General features: G+C 42.1%; 1 non-coding gene across 1 annotated transcript; it reads right to left on the reverse strand.

Moving 5' to 3' along the window:
* Nucleotides 1–5,444: 5,444 nt before the first annotated feature.
* TRNAT-CGU (transfer RNA threonine (anticodon CGU)) lies at nt 5,445–5,516 on the reverse strand. Its single transcript has one exon. It is a non-coding gene; the product is annotated as a tRNA-Thr (tRNA).
* Nucleotides 5,517–15,709: the final 10,193 nt, after the last annotated feature.

Here is a 15,709-nt window from a genome sequence, read left to right on the forward strand (position 1 = left end):
TAGAAAAACCAGCCAAGCCAATCTGGGCTTCTGACCTATACAAACTGTGCTGCCGAGGTTGTCGTAAGCCCTGAAGTTGTGGTGAGTCGGTGTAGCAGTGGGAGAAAGTGGACACAAGGATGAAACCCAGGTTCCTAGCTGGGCTACAGGTAGATGTCATGAACCATGGCAGGACCTGGATGGATGGTCAGACTTTGGCGTTCCATTTAAAACTCTCCCTCTGTTAGTTATCTATCGCTGCCTAACAATATTACCACAACCTTAGCAGCTTATGTTATAAATACATTTATTACATTACATTACATTTATTATCTCCTAGTTTTTTGGGCCAGAAGTCCAGGCCCAGGATACCTGAGTCCTCTTCGAGGCTGTATAGTTAAGGTGTTAGCTGGGTTTGCCTCTGAACACTTAGTGTGTGTTTGTCAATTTGGGCTGCTATAACAAAAAACACCACAGACAGGGTGGCTTAAACACCAATCATTTACTTCTCACAGTTCTGAAGACGGGGAAGTCTAGTGTCAAGGTGGTGGAAGATTCAGTGTCTGGTGAGAGCCCTCTTCCTGGCTTGCAGATGACCACCTTCTCACTGTGTGTTCACATTGTGAGGAGACCAAGCGAGCTCTCGTATCTTGCCCTCTTTTTGTAAGGCAATAATTCTACCATGAGGGCCCTACCCTCATGATCTCATCTAACCCTAATCACCTCCTGAAGGCCTCACCTCCAAATACACTGGGGATTAGGGCTTCAGCATTTAAATTTTTGGGAGACATGAGCATTCAGTCCATAGCAACAAAGGAAGGACTTGCTTCAAGCTCACATAGCTGTTGACAGAATTTAGTTCCTTGTGGCCTTTTAGGCTGAGGGCTTCAGTTTTTTCCTGGTTGTTGACCAGAAGATGCCCTCCATTTCTTGTCAACATGGCCACTTGTTTTACCAAACTAGTAAGAAACAGAGTCTGCTAGCAAGATGGGTGTTGCCATCTTATGTAACAGACAAGTGACATCATATCACCTTTGCAGTACTCTCTTGGTTAGAAGCAGGTCACAGTCCCACTTGCACTTAAGAGGAAAGAATTACACAAGGGCGTGACTAGCCAAGGCGAGGATAACTGGGGCTATCTCAGAGTCTATCTGCCAACACCTCTCAAAGGAAGATGTGGCTTTCTTATCTGGGTGTATTTCAAGACTTGTTAACAGATTTTTCATCTAGCCAGGCCTCAGGTTCAGAGGTTCTTTTTTGTCCCCAGTCAGTAAAAATCAGCTCCGCTCAACTATGTTTGAAGGGCAGGGAGGGGGCCGAAGGGAACACAGTCTGGGGAAATGTTTGTCATGCACAAGCCTGGTGATTTGCTAAGCTAAACTCAAGTTGATGTGACATAAACATCGTCTGCTGCTTCCAGAGGCCTGACACAATATTTTGTTTTAAGTGCTGCTCATGCCTGAAATACGCTTCTGGTTTTGAAATGTGGTTCCCAGGCTCACGCATGACAACACACCACTCTCTCCCTTATTAAGAGTCCCATTTTTTAATTCTTTAATGTATGTTTTCTAAGCACGTGATGTCAGCCCAGAGTGGAGATGGACCAGGCAGTGGCCTGGAGATGTCTCCTTGGAGAGGGTCAGTGTGGATGTCAAGAGCCAGCTTTTCCACTGCAGACTTGGCATCTTACCCATGTGATGCCAGCTCTGTGTTAACGTCTGTGCCCTCCAGAGCCCTGGCATCTGCTTACTTTTTACATTTTCTCTTTTTTCTGTTAACTTCATTTATTTTTTTGCTGCAAAAGTAGCAAATCCAAAAGCAACATAGATTCTTTTCCCAGTGTCATGATATTAGGAAAAGAATTAGTAATTTTCTGTGCAATTCCTCTCTACCTCTCATCCAACCTGAAGGTATTCATTGTCAATAGCATGACGTGGAGCATTCCCTGTGGGATGTGTACTTTCTTTACATTCTGAGGAACCAATATATACCTCCATATGTGTATTAATAAATATACTTATTTACTTTTACAAAAACAGGACATCAACTAAAGCTACTGTGATATAAGATGAATAAGTTTTAGAGATCTTGGAAAACATAGTGCCTAAACTTAACAATACTGTACTATGTGCTTACCAATTTGTTAGAGGGTAGAGGTCATGTTAAGTGTTCTTATCACACATACAAAAAAAACAAAAAAAAAAACAAAAACGCAAAGAGACACAGGAAACTTGGAGGTGATGGATATGTCTGTTACATTGACTGTAGTCATGGTATCATAGGTGTATGCACATAACCAAACCCACCAAATTATATACATAGAATATGTGCAGTTTTTTGTTATATCAATTATAACTCAACAAAGCAGTAGCCCACCCCCCAAAAAAACCCCAGGACATCAACTTTCCTTACTTAATTGTATCTCATTATCAACCCCTCAGGTCAATAAATCAATCATTCTTTTAAATGGCTGCCCATGATGCCATGAGGTGGATGGATCAGCTTTACATCGTGGCAGGTGGATGTTTACAATGTTGTGGTCAGAAGAACTTCATGAAAGGGGAAGCGAGTAAATGTGTGTCATTCCAGTTTTAGAATGGGAGAAACTGAGGCACAGAGAGGTTCAGTGGTAGGTCTATGGTTCCCACCAGGTCCTGGTAGGTGTGGGGTAGTATTGCTCTTCTTCATGCTGCCACGAGGTGGCCCTGTTGAAACTTGATCCTGTGGAGCCTCTATTGACAAACAGCCCCCTTCCTTGCTAACACTAGGATTCTGGATGCCCCTCTTTGGTTCTAAAAGTACAATTTTAAACCTTTTCCTACCACTGATCATCATGATCTGTCCTTACAGGTATCCCTAACTTTGAATAACAAGAAGATGGGTTGGAAGGGTTTAATTTCTTTTTTCCTAGAAAGCCTTGGGCTTCTTATGCAAATCCACTTTCTCCCCAATGGTCAAGTTTGCACAGCTAGGTCTCAGAGGGTCCCTCTACACTGAGTTATACCTGCTTCTCCTCCCAACGCCAGTGCCAGGGGCCTTCTTATCTTCACTTTACATATCAAAGGGAGACCAGAGACTGATTCTTCACAGAACATGGACTGCTGACTTCAAGGTGACTTTCAGACATGAAATTCATACAAAAGTTATAGAATCCAAAACAGCTTTATACATTCATGAACACAGGTAGCTTAAATCAACATAAAACATCTTGCTCATTCAGACGCATGACCAGCTCTATCCATTTAAGTGTCTACAGGACCTGAATTCAGGATTTTGTTCACTAATTTCTGATTCTGCAGCTCGTGCCAAATTGTTTCTACAGCTCGGTGGCACCCTTAAGAGTCAATCAGTAGTGACAGTTTTGAGATTTGTGTGTAATCTTGCAGGCTTAAAAACAAAACAAATAAAACAGCAAGCAGGTCTCCCTCCACACATAAATATATACCCTTAAATATTTTGTAAAAGTTTTGGGGACATAAATCGTACCTACAGTACATTATGTAAACTGTTTTTTTTTCTTTTTCTGTCAATGTAAGTTGTGTATTTTATTTTATTGTACTTTATTTATTTATTTTTATTCTTGACATTATTACAGATGTCCTCATTACTCCCCATTGTAAACTGCTATTCTTTAAAGTCCATTCTTCACCTGGGGCAGAGAGTAGGTGCTCTGTGTAGAGTGGCGTGGGGATACTGGCCTACCTGTAGGGGGCAGTGTGGTCCTTCTTATGTTTAATTTTTTAGTGGGGAGTGTTCTTAAAAAGAAATGAGTGGATATGCCAATGCAGAGAAGAGAACACTCAATCATTTATCTGTCTTAATTCTGAATGGTTCTAACTTGCCTGCTTTCGAATAGGTTATCTTTGTGTTTGTGGGCTTTGGAGGTTATTCTGTAAAAAAAAAATTACGCATGCAGTAGAGTCATCCTGTAGAAAATCCAAAAGTGTGAAAGTTTACAGCGTAAGAAGTGAAGGAATCCTTTCAACAGCTCCCCACATTCCTTCCCCTCAGTAGAGGCAACAATTGTTCTTCTGGTGTGGATCCTTCTCTCCTCTGGCTACTCAGAGAGGGCGGGGACCAGCCTCACTAGCATTGCCCAGACCAAAGAAATGCAGTGTCTTGGGCTCCACCTCCGACTGACAGTCAGAACCTGCATTTTAACGCGATCCCCAGGTTGCAGCGTGAGGACTGGCATTCACTGTTTTTAATGTGTTAGCTTACAGTTGTATACGTGCAAATATACGTGCTCCTGGGATTAAAATGAGGCTTTAGATTATGGTTGTCCTTGGAAGAGTGGTGTCAATTTTGTCAGGACACTAGCAGCAGTAGCACCACCTGACATGCAAATATCAGGCGCCAGCTCAGAACTGCTGAACGCAGGCGCAAGGGAGGTGGGCCAAGCGGTCAGTGTTTTAAAAGCCCTCCAAGGTGCTGATGAACCTCAAGTGTGAGAACCACTGCTTAAGAGTCTGAACTCTTACCTCTGGCCGGTCCTCCTAGGCTCCCGCCCCACTCTATCAGACAGAGCCTGCCCTGATCTGGCTGGATCACCGAGGTAGCCCCAGATTCAGCTTCACCAGGCATACATACCCCAGGAGCTTCATTAATGCTTCCTTCAGTTAAGTATCTCGGGCTGATACAGGTTTCCCCAATTTCGGTCAGGCTGGTTTTCAGATTTTACATCGTGCCGTCTTCTGGAGGTTGATTGAGGTCATGGCATACTCTCTGTACTGGAAACTCATTCGAGAAGGCTCACGTGCATCCTATCATGGTGCAAAGGAAACAAGTGCCATGTGTCGTAGCTCCATTTACTCAGGCCTGTCTCTTTAGCTGACGCAACACTAACACCAATGCTGGTCGGAGACCCATTTTACCGAGGGGCAAACGGAGGCTCAGGGAGAGGGTTCAGTTTTCATGTCAGAGATGCTCCAAGCCTGGCAGGATTTCCTCTCTCTAATGCAGGGCCTACAATGGATCCTTTTAAAATAGCAAGCCAGACACCAGCTGACTTGGGGTGTGGGCTCGGTGTCAAGCAATAGCGGATCAAACTTGACTTCAATGTGCAGAAAAGTGCTTAGTCGCTCAAGCACCATCAGCTGTAGGCGTCTTGTCCTGAGGGTATTAGGCCTTTGCGGGGGTCGTGGTTGCCAGGGTACCCCTGGGGGACTGGAGTTTGCGACTCCGCGTACCGGAGCCCTCCACCTTCCCCCGAGGACAACGTGCCAGGAGACTGAGAGTGGGCAATGCCCCGCGGCTAAGTTTTCGGTGCTGTGGCTGAGCCTGCTACCCGGACTGCAAGGCAGGAAAAGAGTCTGAACGCAAATTGAGTGAAAACAATCGGTCGGGTCTGGACCTAGTGACGAGGATCTGAACACATTATGCACGGAGTGAAGACTACTGAGGAATTCTGTGAAAAGTAGTCCAAATTCTAAAAATTCTCCTCACGAGAGAGAAGATAGAACGCTAGGCACGGACGGGGTTCGAACCCGTGATCTTCGGTTTACGAGACCGACGCCTTACCACTTGGCCACCGCGCCTGCGTTAGAATGGCGGCTCTGCTAGTGCATATACTGGCTTGACTCCCGTGAGCTCGCCTCGCGGGCACGAGCACAAGCACGGACGCGAGCACGAACGCGAGCACGCCCGCCCAGCTTTCCAGGCCCTCGCGGCCCCGCCCCCTCGCGGCGGCTGGCGGAATAAGGCTGCTCTCCAGCTGGCGGCTGCCGGCGTTCCCCGCGGACTTCGGGCTGCATACTCAGCCCGGACCCTCGGGCCCCGCACACCTGCGGCGGCGTCTCCAGAGTCCCCTTGGGCTTCGTCTAGAGGCGTGTCTGGAACTCGGAAGCCGGCGGGACACTTGCCGGCGTCATAGAGCCTAGGGTTCGAAACGCAGCTGCACTAGAGTCTTTCCGCGACTTTGGACTACTCGCCTCGGAGCCTCAGTTTCCCCAATAAGGCGGGGCACCCAGGAGGCGGAGGTAGGGTGGCAGTTCTCCTTAATAAGACCTCAGGTGGTCCAGTGCTGACCTGCATCGGGCAGGGGCTCTGCAATGGTTGTTGAATGAAACTTAATTTTTCTGAAATTAAAAGCCCAGACTCCTCTCCCCTCAGGTTGCCGGTGTAGCCAAGGATGTGTGCTGGACCCGGAACCAGCGGCCTCACCTGGAGGCTTGTTGGAAACGTGGTTTCTCCCACTCACCCAGACCTGCCCACTTGGACCTGCTGGTGCAGCCCAGCAGTCTGGGTTTTAACAAGTCCTCCAGGTGACGCTGATGCGGAGGAGAGCCCGGGTCCCACTGCTCCAGATAGTGGATACACATATTTCAACTTATGTATTCAAACATGCCCTTTTATTTATAATCAAATAGGATGACTTTACAGTTCTCTATACTTTGATTTTTTTCATGAATTACTGTATGATGTGTTAATAATATAATAGCTTGTAGTACATAATACAATGACAATAAATAATAGCATATATTATTTAATGAATATAATTAACAAATTCTGTTATTAATGGGAATAGTATAATATTGTATAATTATAAATGTAGCGGCCTATACTATGATACTATGCATGGATGCGTTACCTTTATTCTCTTTAGTAGTTGCATGGTTTTCTATTGAGTGGCTGTATCACAACTAATTTAAGCAGTTTCTGGGACTTAGGCTTTCAGTTGTCTGCCATTTTGCGGCACAGAACATTCTGCTACATGTGTCTTAGGGCATATGGGGACATGTTAAGAATGTCCACAGTCCATCAGCCAGATGTGTAGGGAAATAGGAAACTTAAAAATACCAGGAATTTGCGTTCACCAAGCTGCTTTCAATGTCAATGTTTGGTTGGGTCAGTGGAAAAGGCCCTGCTGTTCACCCTCAGACAGGAGCTGGGAGACAACTGTACCTGGAGTGCTTGAGATCTACGCATATGTGCAAACCTTGCTCAGCTCCCTAATTTAAAAAAAAAAAAAGTTAAAGGACATTTTCAGAATTAAAATTTGCATTACTGAGCCGTGCTTCCGACTAGTTGATAAAATTGGTTCCATTGTCTCCCTTCTTTCTTGGTGTTCATTGAGGTGTTGAAATTATTGTGCAGAAGTGACAAGGGCTTATAAAAAGTGAAAAGAAATTAGCAAATGAGAGAGCATCACATATGAGCTGAGCCCAGAATGAACTGGCAGGTAGAATGGGAATCACAGTCTAACAGGTGCTTTTTTCAGCTTTGTCTTCTGAGGGGGTGGAGAGAGTTGAATGATAAAGGTGCATTTGCACCTTGGTGGGTGGGTGGGATGCCGAAGTTATCTAGCATCTGGGGGTCCTGAGAAAGGCTGATCCTCCAACCTGTGAGCCCTACAGTAGAGAGTACAGGTGTTTGGTGCTCTGACCCAACTTATTTTACAGGGTAAGGAGCCCTGAGAGTTCACAGATCTTGGACACCCCAATGGAGGGTCTGCTTGTCCTGGCTCCAGGGTCTTAGAGTGATGCTTGTGCAAGGTTTGTCCTTAAAAAGTATTGCAAAAGGAATTAACATGTGGGATTCCTTTCAACCTGGTCCTCCATGTGGTTCTGTGGAAACTCCTTGGCCTGTGGCCTCCAAACACTGTGCCACAACGGTCCTGGCATTGAACTTCCTATAAGCCCTTCCCTGATCAAGCAGAAACTTTTAACTTCTTGGTGATAAGATGTCCATTGTTCACCCTTAGGGAAAGAGATGTTTCCTGTGCTCTTCCAGAGGCCCTGTGGCAGGTGGGTGCTGGTGGCACACAAACAATTGTGACCCCACCCTTGGCCTCCCAAATGCTGTGAGACACCCAGGTTGGGTGAAGCAGATTGTGCTTTGAGGAGTGCGGGAAGGTGATATTTTAAGTGAGAATGTGTCAAAACTAACCTGACGACAAAGCCAGGTAAGATGATAGAATACTTTTGCTCTTTTTGTTGCATCTGTATAATTAAGTTGACTAGATCTGAATAATTTAGAAGCATCTACATTTCTTTTGTGTTGAAACTTTGTCACTTTTCTCCATTTAAAGAAAAATTAGTTTTAAATCTTTATTTTCTTCACATATTTTTTTCTTTGTGCCTGTCCCTAAAGCAGGAATTCCTAACCTGCACTCAATCAGGAAATCGGTGAATTGCCCAAGAGTATGTAACATGGGACATGGATGTGTGTGTTTCTGGGAAAGAGATGTCACAATTTTGATCAGGTTTTCCGAAAGGCCTCCTGAAGGTTTTAGAAGGTTTCAAGCACTTTTACTTCCTTGCTCCTCTTTCTATGGTTCTTGACTCACTCAGACCCCACTGAGATGCAGTGTCTTAGTTGCTTAGCCACAACGGAGGTTGCTCGAAAAGAATGAAGATGTCCCCAAGACTCTCCCTTCCTAGGATGTCTCCAGTGCTGCCCCCACCCAGCAGGCAAGGATAGCATCCATTTTAACAGTGCCTCCCAGTCTGTGAGGGGCTTTCACCTGTGTTATCTCAGTGGCGCCTCAGCTGTGGCATCACGATGCTTCTGGAACCTTCCGGTCTGGCTGGGCCTCAGGTTCTGCCTTTCTAACAGCCTCCCAGGTCATGCTGATGCTGCTGTTCCCCAACCTCACTTTGAGAACCATTGCTCTAAAGTGTTCTTGGAGAAATTCATTTGCAGGCTTGGATATTTAGGTCACCTGAGGTAATGACCACAGGCTTTTGTCTAATTACCTAAATCAAGACTTGACTTCAGGAAAGCTCACCTAGCTACTCAGAGTGGCCAGTGCACTGATAGTGATGTCAGTTTAGAATCCAGGGCCAGAGCCAGAGAACACAACCTCCTTTCATTGCTTGATCTGATCAAGCCAGTGATTTAGAGCAGGCCGGGCACTTCAGATGCTGGTGGGGCCAGGCAGGTTATGTGAAGCTGTCCGCTGAGCAGGTAGGTGCAGGACACACGGAGCCAGGGGCCTGGGGCCAGGTGACTGGTGCCATTATTATACATTCCACCAGAAATACATGAATTCCAGTGACTTCACACCTTTCTCATCCTATCTTTTTAATTTTAGCTCTTCTACTGAGTATGTGGTCTATCTCTAATTTGCATTTCTCTGATGACTAATGATGTTTTAAGCACCTTTCCACCTGCTTGGTAGCCATTTGTTACATCTTTTGTGAAGTGTCTGTTTGAATCTTTTGTGCATTTTTATAGCTTGTTTGTCTTCCTGTTATTGTCTTCCTATCAATTTGTTGTATATTCTGGATACAAGTCTTTTGTCAGATGCATTGTAAACATTTTCTCCTCTGTGGCTTGCTTGTTTGTGTTCTTTATGGTCTTTCAAAGTGCTGAAGTTTTAACTTTTGATGATGTCCAATTTATCAGTGTGTTTCTTTTGTGCTTCACACTTTTTGTGTTCTTTCTAAGAATTCTCTGTCTACCTAGGTCATGAAGGTTTTCTTCTAGAATTTTTATCATTTTAGCTTTTATGTTTAGATCTATGATCCATTTTGAATTAATTTTGGTGTATGGTGTGAGGTCGGGCTTGCTGTTAATTTTTTCCCATATGGATATCCAGCCCCATTTGTTGAAATGATTATCCTCTCCTCATGGAGTTGCTGTGGTACCTTTGTTAAAATTCAGTTGACCACAGGTGTAGTCTATTCCTGGAGTTTGTGTTGGTTTCCATTGATGTGTCTATCTTTAGGCCAATTACCATAGTCTTGATTATTGTATTTTATGGGGAGTACTGAAACGAAGTATTGTAAATCCTCCAACTGTGTCCTTCTTTTACAAAATTGTTTTGCCTGTTCTAGTTGCTTTCTTAACTCTACTGAGTGCTCCTATCCATGAATATTTCAGTTGTTTGTTGCTGGTGCCAAGGAGTCTTGGATTATAAATTCATTCCTTTTTTTTTTTTAAGTAATTTATTTATTTATTTTGTTTTGTTTATTTATTTATTTATTTTTAGAGAGAGGGGAAAGGAGAAAGAGAGGGAGAGAAACATCACTGTGTGGTTGCCTCTCACTCACACCCCCAACTGGGGACCTGACGTGCAACCTAGTCATGTGCCCTGACTGGGAATCAAACCAGCGACACTTGCTTGGCTCGCAGGCCGACGCTCAATCCACTGAGCCACAGCAGCCAGGGCTTAAATTCATTTCTCCGGCATGTAATTTTGTGAGTTTCCTGTGTTTTCAGTGGGAAAGTAGCTGGAATGTTTGTGGTAACCTTGTTCCCCTCCTTTGGCACTCCATCCAAGCACAGAGCCCTGCCACGTGCAGGGATCGTGGGGGGGGCCCCTGCAGGATGCCCCAGGATGAGGAGTGAAGCGACTGGTAGCCTGTGTAACTGCTGTGACAAAATGCAGAAGCCAAGTTCTCCCAGCTTAGAAGGAGAGGCGATGATTGTTTCAACACTTTCAACAGATTAAGCCAACCATACACAAAATGTAAAGATGAAAAGTAAATTTTTCTGCAGAAAAATGACAGTTAAACAGAATGCCCTGGTATCACCACAGCAACTCAATCTTAGAAGCTTTAACCTTGGAAAGTATGCTTTAATTGGTTCATTCTGGAGCCAGAATAAGATCAAGTTGGCAGCTATGAAGTTTTGTTCTTTCTTTTTTCCCTTTTTTTTTTTTTTTTCAGATAAACTCTAAAAAGGTCAACCAGATTATCTAAGATACAAATTGCCATGCAGGGTTGACAAGGGTTTTATGTACATTAAAAGCAGTAGACAGTGACAGAGAATCAAACTGCTTTTTCTCTTATTATTCGTTCTGCTTTTTAGCAGAGGATTCCTAATCTCCCAGCTCTCACTTCCCTCCTACTCCTGCCTCCTTTCAAAGTGACCACTATTGTGAGTTTATTTTGGGTTTTTCCATATCTTTTTCTTTGCTTTTGTGTTGTTACATGTTTATACAAAGAAAATTTAATGTTTTGGGTAGGATTTTTCTTCCCACAAATGGTATCATATTGTACATTTTTTTTTTTTGAAGTCTTTTTTTTAACTCTTCAAAGCATCAGAGGTCCAGCCCTATCATTCCCCATTCTTTTTAACTGATGCATTCTAGTCTGCTGGGTGACTGTGTGGCGGAGTTTTTAATAAACCCCCTATTGCTGGCCACCTAGGTTGTTTCTGATTTTTCTTCCTTACTAACACAGCTGCTCTTGAATCGTTGTATGTGACTCCCTACGCACATGCATGAGGGGTTCTTTAGCATACATGTCAGGGTCATTGCTTTCCTAAGATAACTTTTCTGTTTAGCAGCCTTAAGCAAACAGTTCTTCAAATACCTGCTTGCTGGTAATTGAACCAGCCATCAGTGCCACTGGGCTACAGGAGTGATACTTGCATTGTTTGAGTCTCTCCTTTTTAACTTTGTGTGGAGTTGGTTGGGGGGAGGCAGAAACGGCCACCCACTTTGTGTGATGGCGTGGCTCAGGTCTGCCAGAATGGTGGAGACATGTGTCATGGGTGTGAGTGTACTGGTATCAAACTGAACAAATTCCTTGGGTTCTTTTCAGTATTATGAGCTTGTAAGAAACAATATGTGAATGTCTCAAATTGGTTCTTTCACATATGTTACCACTTTCTGTAAAGTAGTACCAGCAGCTCACACATGAATGATCCATGGTATGTGTTTCTCAATAAGGTAAAGAATCATTTCTTTTCCTGTAGATTTATTAGTATTACATGATATTTCAAAAACTCATATTAACCAGGAAGTCATTTTGATGGACAGAAAGGTAGATAGTAGGGACCTTTTCTAGGCCTTCTATTTTAAGGTCACTGTTACATAAATGATACTTGACGTAATGGATTGCAAATTTTTTTAAACCAGTACAACATTTTGAAGAATTAATGCTTACTATTGGGTCATCTTCCACATACTTTCTCTCTGCCCTTTTAAAATGTAGGAGTTGAAGCAGCATATACATAGCTAAAGAAATATACTCGTATATTACAAAGTTAAAAGTGACTGCCTAATCATGTCGTTTCCCATCATCAGATGCCAGTCATCAAATTGTCAGCATTTGGTGTGGGCGGTGATTATTCACAGGTCTGTTCTCGGCAAGGTGAAAGATAAATGGTGGAAGGAAATGAGAGCAAATGTGATTCTGAATCAACTTACAGAGAAGAACACACCTTTCACATTTTCCCATGAGGCTTTGCTTTCGTGCTGTTACACCATAAATGTATATGTAAAACCAAGATGTAAAAATGCCTAACACGAAATACAGCTTTTTTCTTTCTCCTCATTCTGTTATGGACACATGAGAATTTCTTTTATGGAAACACGAGTAAGATTTTATTAGAAACATCTTGTTGTTGTTTGTCTTATTTCATGGTTCTTAAAAAGCTGTCACTGTGCTTCTTGTGACGCCTTCTGCCTCTGTAACTGCTTGTTGGACGTCAGCAAGATGCCCTGGAGGCGTGAATGGTTTCTCTCATGCTTACATCTGCGTGTTTGCCAGTTGTCACAATATATTAGGGAGTACTGTTTAATCCTGTGTTATCTTAAAAATAACACAAGGGAAATATTTAGAGAAAGTATAAACACTACATCCAGACCTCAGCTTATCTCAAATAAAAGCCACTAGTTCCACTCAGATAAACATGCCAGTAGAAATCCAGGGTGGTTGGTTTCTTTCTTTTGAATGGATTGTTTTATTTGGTTATTTTTTATGCCCTTTGTAATCCTTCTCCCTTACCCCCCAAAACTAGCATTCTGCTCTGTCACTATATGTTAGTTTGAATAGTCTGTTCAGTTTTTTCCATAAAATAAAAGACACATTTTTTATTTTCCCCAATAACATTATTGATTTGGATATTTTGAGTATGTCGGCTATCTCCTGCTATTGGCTTCTAGTGGGAAGAGGCCAGAGATGCTGCTGAACATCTTCCAGTGCATAAGACAGCCCCAAAGCAAAGAATTACTTGGCCAATATGTCAATAGTACCAAGAAACTTTGCAAACCATTTTGACATATTTGATCAGTCACAGAACCTTCGCCATACACTGAACAAATAATTGTTTTGCGTTTCAGTTATGTTTTTACATTTCTTGAAATAATAAACCATAATATGCTCCAAATGTTGTGTATTTTCTTCAATCTTCAATATTAAAATGCCTGCACAAAAATTCACCAGTTTGATAAGTTTCTAAAATAATACACGCTGATATGAGAGCTGTCACAATACAATCTAACAAAATTGTTTTTTTTAAAAAGACAACTAAGCACTACTAGAGTCATTGTACGGAAAGAACTAAACAAATTTCTTGGCCAACATGATATATAAATGGAATAAAAAAGTACTTTTTTAAAGGCTTCTTTCACTCAACATAGTTATTTTAAAACATCCATATTTTACATGATTGTGTAGCAAGAATTCATTCATTATTTTCATGGACTGGTGTGGACATTGAGTTACTTCCTGTTTTAGGTGATTAGAAATAAAACTATGAACATTCATGTTCAAAACTTTTAAAACTTTTATTGTTGACACTATTACAGCTGTCCCCATTTTCCCTCCCTTTGCCCACCTCCACCCAGCCTTCGCCCCCACTTCCCTCTGGCCATCCCCACACTGTTGTCCGTGTCCTTGGATCGTGCATATAGATTCTTTGGCTAATCCCTTCACCTTTTTTCATGCAGTCCCCTCCTCCCCTCTGAAGCTGTCAGTTGTTCCATGCGTCCATGCCTCTGTTTCTATTTTGTCAGTTTATTTTGTTCATTAGATTCTGTATATATGTGAGATCATCTGATACTTGTCTTTCTCTGACTGGCTTATTTCACTCAGCATAATAATCTCCAGGTCCATTCATGCTGTCACAAAAGGTAAGATTTCCTTCATTTTTTATGGCTGCATAGTATTCCATTGTGTAAATGTACCACAGCTTTTTTTGTCTACTCATCTATTGATGGACACTCGGGCTGTTTCCAGATCTTGACTATTGTAAATCATGCTGCGCTGAGCTTAGGGGTGCATATATTCTTTCAAATTAGTGTTTTGAAGTTCTTGGGATATATTCCTAGATGTCAAAAGGAAGTTCCACTTTTAATTTTTTGAGGAAACTCCACACTGTTTTCCGCAGTGGCTGCACCAGTCTGCATTCCCAGCAACAGTGCAGAAGAGTTCCCTTTTCTCCACATCCTCGCCAGCACTTCTTGTTTGTTGATTTGTTAATAATGGCCATTCTGACAGGTGTGAGGTGGTATCTCATTGTGGTTTTAATTTGCATCTCTCTGATGGCTAGTGATATTGAGCATTCTTTCATGTGCCTATAGGCCATCTGTATGTCCTCCTTGGAGAAGTGTCTGTTCTGGTCCTTTGCCTATTTTATAACTGGATTGTTTCTCTTCTTATTGTTCAGTCATATAAGTTCTTTATATATTTTGGAGATCAAACCCTTGTCTCAGGTATCATTGGCAAATATGTTTTCCCATATGGTTGGTTCCCTTTTCATCTTGCTGATGTTTTCTCCAGCTGAGCAGAAACTTTTTAGTTTGATGTATTCCCATTTATTTATTCTTTCCTTTATTTCCCTTGCCCTAGGAGAATAATCAGTGAAAATATTGCTACAAGGGATATCTGAAATTTTCCTGCCTATGTTTTCCTTTAGGACTTTTATGGTGTCACAGCTTATATTTAAGTCCTTTATCCATGTTGAGTTTATTCTGGTGTATGGTGTAAGTTGGAGGTCAAGTTTCATTTTTTTGCACATCCCTGTTCAGTTCTCCCAGCACCATTTGTGAAAGAGACTATTTTTACTGCATTTTATGCTCTTGCCCCCTTTGTCAAATATTAATTGACCATAGAGGCCTGGATTTATTTTTGGGCTCCCCATTCTGCTCCATTGATATATATGTCTGTTCTTATGCCAGTACCAGACTGTTTTGATTACTGTGGCCTTGTAATATAGTTTGATATCAGGTATTGTGATTACTCCTACTTTGTTCTTCTTTCTCAAGATTGCTGTGGCTATTTGGGGTCATTTTTCATTCCATATAAATTTTTGAAATATTTGTTCTAGATCTGTGAAAAGTGTCATTGGTATTTTAATAAGGATTGCATTGGATCTATAAATTGTTTTGGGGTAGTATGGACTTTCTAATGATGTTAATTCTTCCCACCCATGAATATGGTATATATTTCCATTTATTTGTATCTTCCTTAATTTATTTATTTCATGTAGTTTTCTGAGTATTGGTCTTTTACCTCCTTGGTTAAATTTATTCTTAAGTATTTTTCTTGTTGCTGTAGTAAGTGGGATTTTTTTCTGGTTTCTATCTGATATTTCATTGTTGGTGTAGAAAAATGCCTCTAATTTCTGAATATTGACTTGGTACCCTGCTGTTTTCCTAGATTTACTTATTAGGCTGAGTAGCTTTTGGTGGAGCCTATAGGGTTTTCTATGTACACTATCATGTTGTCTGCAAATAATGACAGTTTTATTTCCTCCTTTTCAATTTGGATGTCTTTTATTTCTTTTTCTTGTCTGATCCCTGTGGCTAGAACTTCAAAAACTATCCTGACTAGAAGTGGAGAGAGTGGACACCCTGTCTTGTTCCTGATCTCAGAGGGAAAATTTTTAGTTTTTTTCACATTGAGTATGATGCTGGCTGCAGGTTTCTCGTATATGTATAGCCTTTATTATAATATGTTGAGGTATGCTCCCTCTACTCCCACTTTGCTGAGGGTTCTTATCATAAATGGATGCTGAACTTTATCAAATGCTTTTTCAGCACCTATTGATATGA

The sequence above is a fragment of the Furipterus horrens genome, unplaced genomic scaffold (genome assembly GCF_987537825.1).
Source record: "Furipterus horrens unplaced genomic scaffold, mFurHor1.1.pri manual_scaffold_5, whole genome shotgun sequence".
In the NCBI taxonomy this organism is placed as follows: Eukaryota; Metazoa; Chordata; class Mammalia; order Chiroptera; family Furipteridae; genus Furipterus; species Furipterus horrens.